Genomic DNA, 6,000 nt, shown 5'->3' with positions numbered 1-6,000 from the left:
AAATGCAAACTTCAGACTTTTACCAAACCAAGCAGCGATAGGCCAAAAGACAGAGCAAACAAAAACGATGCTGACCTTGCAGGGCAGACGTCCATGATCTCTCACTTCCAACAGGTTCAGGAGTTAGCATTGTCTCGCCGTTCATTCCTCACCGGCAATTTTTCAAAACTGTGGGGGATTAAAAAGCAATTATTTTCCTCAAACCTTGTCGGCTCTAACACATGTGGGATAATAATCAAAATAACATAATCTGATCAATACAGGATATTCCACATTTCATATATGCATGAGCACAAACGAAGACCAGACAATGAGGTGATATCAGGGATAAAGGACATTTGGGAGGATGGGGAAACAGGGTCTTATAGAGGTAAAATGGGTGATAGGTAATTGATGAAAAGTGCAGCATTCGTGGAATGTGACTTTTTGGGAGGCAATCCTACAAACTACTCAACACAAGGTAAACTAATAAACTCTTCCAAATTTCATGACTGTGATCACTCAGTTGAGAAGAGGTTACTTTGCTAAACTTGATAAATCTTGTGGCAACAGCAGCAGACATGGCCTGAGAGAGCGACCGCCTGCCAGCAGGGCCTTGCACTGCGCACAGGGGGTCAGAGGACTGACTGTCCTTGTCCAGTGCAATGCGGACCATCCTCCTCTGCCTGCAGCCAGCAGAGGGCAGAGGGTCCCGCGAGTGCAAGGCACGTGACCCCGAAGCCACAACTGAGAGGCGAGCCACGGCCACACCGGTGGGATGATGAGATTTGTCATCTCACCTGACACATGAGATGGCAGCAGAGAGACACACTTGGGACAATTTTCAAAGGGAACATCCTGTGCAAAGGCGAGTTTTAACAAATTTCAAAGGACTGAAATTGTATACGGTATGTTTCTTTCTGTCGTTGCTGTTAATATAGAAATCAGGAACAAAAGGTAACTAGTATGGCCTGATACTTAAAAATAACTACATACACGTCTCAGTAACATTGCAGTCAACATTCATTGATGTTCTAACTACACTCAACCACTTTTCCTGCTCACCTACTACTAACATGTTATTCCTGAAATGCCCACGAGAGGGCAGCAGAGATGCACACTTGGAACACTACTATTTGCTTGGCCAAAAGGTTCATTCGATTGTTAGGTGAAGACACAATGAAACAGACGTTTTTCGTTTTCACCAGTAATCTCATTCAACAATGTAGTCACCATTTTGTACCACTATTCTGCAATCTTTCAGGAATCTTCATAATTCCATCTTCTTGAAACTTTTTATCTTTTGGCCAAGCCGATACAAAGCCAGTTTCAACCAGCATTGCAGCACTGACATTATATACAACGTGTTTCTCTGAGTGCTCCTATTGCACTGAAGCTAGAATTCACTACAAATGGGTGACTGGAAAGTCCTTACGTTGGGTAGTTAGGGAATACACTCCTCAACAACCTCAGAAATAAAGCACAATTTCAATTACAAGATAAACTGAATGGTGATAAAGATACTGCATACCAAGACTTATGGAAAACATCTTCACCCTTAAATACACAGTATCAAATATAAAAGCTGAAGATATACAAGATTTGTGCCCATACTTAGAATCTAAAATAGTACATTAAATCTAGAAAAGTAGACAGAAATGTGCACATCGACATATCTGCAAGTGTATATACATAAAATGAAAGCACTTCTTTTTAACTCTTGGGGTAGTATTTTGAAAATTTTTTTCCTTGCTGTTAAAGTAAGCACCAACAAAGTCAATTAAAAATGCTTTTGAACCACACTTGGAACTTTTTTTAAAAAATAACTACAGTGAGCTATAATCCAGGTTTCAACAAATGTCTCACAAACTATTTATTGCTCTCTTTGCCATTGATCTGGAAACCAGTCACAAGGTAACTAGAAAGTCCCTGTATTTAGATGTTTTAAAACACACTTCTAAATCACCTTCCCAAAATAAATCACAGACTGGAAAATAATTTACGTAGAAAAATAATAAAAACCCTACATACCAAACCAAGATCTTTCTGCTGTCAAAAATGATAAAAGCCTCAAATTGTTTCTTAACCAAAGGTGACTTTTGCCCCCAAGGGGGCTTGAGGCAATGTGCTGAGTCATCCTAGATTGTCCTGAGAGGAAGGGAAGCCAGGGTGTGGGCAGTGAATAGAGGTCATGGATGCTAATAAGCACCTAAAATGCAGAGGACAATCACCCAGGAGAAGGATTTATGTGGCGCCAAAAGGTCCATAGTGCTGAGAATGACAAACCCTGTTCTGTATCCTGAAGACTCCATTAGAATACAAACAGCATGTCCCTTTGCATCCTATGTCTGAAATGCTGCCTTTCTTGGAACAGGAAGCATGGAAGCTAAAAGTTAAAGAATAAAAAAGGCCAGCCATCTGACAAATGTCGGGGAGAAGTGTCCTAGACAATAGATCGGGAGGCAAAGGAAGACCCGTCCACTTAGGAGACCAAATCACACTGTGATTAAACACAGTACTCATTTGAGGATCCCTGCTTCTCTCCACTGCTCCTATGTCACTGTAATAACTTCTTCATAATGTCACTTAGAACAGAGATTCTTACTCTGTTAGATTCCACATTTCACCATCTCAAGTTTTCCTCTTTGAAAATGTGGACATTTGCCACACTCTGTGTTCCTCAGATTACCTCCCCGGGGCACATTCCCTGTAACAAAATACTTCGGATTTCTAGAACACCATGCTTCCAGGCCCCAAACTCATTTAAAATGCTAAGAAGGATGTTACTATTTTATTGAGTATGTATGACTAACAAAGAAAATTTTTCTGTCCCCTCACATTCCCTCACTTCCTGTGTTCTTTCAGGCTTTAACTATTTCTAGGTCACCTACAGCTACAACCATTTAACAATCATTATTGCATGAGAGCATGTTTACCTTCGTAACTCATGAGAATTGACGAAAAAGAATCACAAATAGAATTTAGTGCAGTGATGTGAAAATAACATGCAGAAATAAATATGTAGAAATAGTAAATTAAATATATAATTTTTTAAAACGACTCTAAAAAACAGGTAAAAAAACAACAACCTGGGAATAAACTTAACAACGACATACAGGATCTGTATGAATGAAATTGAAAATTGCTACCCAATAACAGAAACTTTAGCAAATGGAAAACATCATCTTGTTTTGGGGTTAAAAATGGGTATCATTGTATATCCATAGACCAAAGTTATCTATAACTGAAATATACTCTAGATAAATATAGAAAAGTGGTCCCACAAGAAGTGGTCAGCTAAATTGGGACCTGAGACATGTACCCCAGAAACAGTCTGGCCCCCTTTTCTGCTCCCCATAGGGTGGCTGTATCTACCTCCCAACCCCCCTCACCTCATAGCCCCTACGCAGCTCAGCTCCTGTCCCTGGATTGCGTTGCTTGCATCAGCTTAGGCTGTGAACAACACCTCGGGACCACAGCGACCAGCAGCCACCGGCAGCCCGCAGCACCTAACTTCCAGCGCGCGTGCTTGCTCATCTCTCCACCAGAATTGCGAGCCCCTCACGCCCCTCAGCCTAAATTTGCCTCCCACCAAGCCCCACCCACATCTGCGGCCCCCTCTCACCTCCAGCCCAGTCCTGCCTCTGACCTCAGACAGGCCCCGCCCCTCATCTGTAGGTTTCATTTTTAGTGGTCCATTTCAACCAAAACAGCCAGGAATCAAGTATACTTGTGAACATGCTGTTTCATGAAGAAATACATTAATAGTATGTACTTTATAAAATTAAGGACAACTCTGAAAAAGAACTTGTTCAGACAATAAAAAGACAAGACACAAACTGGAAGAACATGTCAATTACCTAAAACATAGGGTGAAAGAAGATTGAAAGTGAAAGAATGGGAAAAGATACACAGGATGCTGCAAAAGCAGCTTTACAGTTGTTCACATGGAAAATAACATCATAATTATTAAATAATAAAGCAACATTAAGCTTGGTTGTTTCTCTCTAAACCTACTTTTGCCCACCCTGTATTATGGAAACATAAACCACATGAAAATTACATAATAACATTCAGTAGACTTGAAAGTGAAAAGCATGACTACAGAGGATGAGTACTTCCTATAAAAAAGTTTAATTTACCCGGAAGATCCAAATTCACCATGTACTTAATGTCATAAACTTAAATTATATAGAACACAGACACAAACAAAAATTTATAATACTAATAGATTTAACAAACCTATCTCATCAGGAATACAGCATTCCTCTTTCAGAAACAAGAGACCACCTCAAAAAATTCAATGAGAATATGACAAACACCATGAGCAGCAAATTACGTTCAACATTCACAGATAACCGACTATACACAGCTTTTCCTGCTGGCCGGCCCTGAGGTGTTATTCCCAAAATGACCACGAGATGGCAGCAGAGATGCATGCTTACAACGTTTTTTACATTGACCATATTGTAATGAAGTTTTAAAAAAATTTCCAAGCATTGAAATTACATGAAGTTTCTCGCTCTCACTGTAGATAATTTAGAAGTCACTTGTAAATGTCACCAGAAAATTCTTACACTTACAAGATATGAAATACACTTCTAAATATCCCTCTAAATGAATCACAATTGAAGTTTAAAAATCATTCCAACTGAGTATTTAAAATCATGCATTAAAAATGTATGTGAAAACACAGTGACAAATCTGCACATTAGTGGGAAACAGTTGCAAATTCACATGTTCTGTATCCATATTACAAACCCAGAAAAATAAATTAAATCCAGAGAAAGTAGAAGAAAGGAAATAGGCAAGGAGAGATGTCTGGAAGGGTATATAGTTAAAACAATAGCAGTTGTTACCTGTTTGGGTAGGATTTTGAATTAATTTTTATTTTTCTCTATAATTTAAGTAAGCTGCCACAAAAAAAGGCAGTCTCAGTTTGGGTACAGAGAGAGAGAAAGAGAGAGAGAGAAGGTAAAAGAGGAAAACTTGGCATAATTTAAGAATAAAAATAACCTACACAGCTCTGGTGACAACACCAGAGGCCTTTTCTCTGCTCACCCAGCCCGATCTCCTCACTAGGAGGGACCCTTTTTCCAATGTGCGTTTCTTTGTTTGCAAATGCAGCCGAGCAGAGAGGAAATGACAGGACCAGACCAGAAAGAGCAGAGAAACGCTGAGCAGCACAGGGTGAGGGGGAACTTGCCCCGGGACTGCCTCACTTCAGGGCCCCCTCACAACCATGATGCTTTCACAACTAAGCAGCAGCACCACTGGGCTGACCCACAGAGGTGCTGCCTTATGATTCACCTGGAACAACCGAGCTTCCTAACAGCCTTGCTGCGCTTACAACCATTACTTTCAAAACGGAGCTATTTGCACTACATAACGTTTCCTTCTTCCCCACACCCCAACTCCGGAACTCCTGCTGGCATTGAATTGGAGCCAATGAACATCACTTCACAGATGCCAGATGCCACAGACAGACTCAGGACAGAACACAGGCCTGAGGGGGGACAGAACCTAGACCCAGGAGCAGACCCAGAACCAAAAGCTGAACCCCACACCCCGGCCCCAATCCCAAACCGTCCCTACAACCCAGGTCAGATCATGGATCCTGAATGCCATACACTGGACACCAGACACTGACAGAGAACCCTGGACACCAGGTTCCATACATCAGACCCTACAGCCAGAGCTGCACCAACATCAACAACAAACACCAACTCAGGACATGAAGCCACACCATAAGAGACTCCAGATCCCAGACACACAGATTCAACCTCAGGCCACAGACCCAGGACACAGAACCCAGATCTGTAACCAGGACCCCACAGCCACACTCCAGGGTTACGGCTGGACAATGGAGCCCAGTTGCCAGATGCAGGAGCAGAACCGAGTCCTCACAATGTAAACAGAGCCAGGAGCCCATAAAAAACATTCCTGAATCTCTAACTCCAAGCAGCTGGCCTCAGAAACAGGTTTTCATGCCAATGTCAGTATACAAGAGAAGAAAATAAC

Source organism: Desmodus rotundus, chromosome 1 (genome assembly GCF_022682495.2).
Source record: "Desmodus rotundus isolate HL8 chromosome 1, HLdesRot8A.1, whole genome shotgun sequence".
Classification (NCBI taxonomy): domain Eukaryota; kingdom Metazoa; phylum Chordata; class Mammalia; order Chiroptera; family Phyllostomidae; genus Desmodus; species Desmodus rotundus.
Note: the sequence above shows the minus strand (reverse complement) of the source record.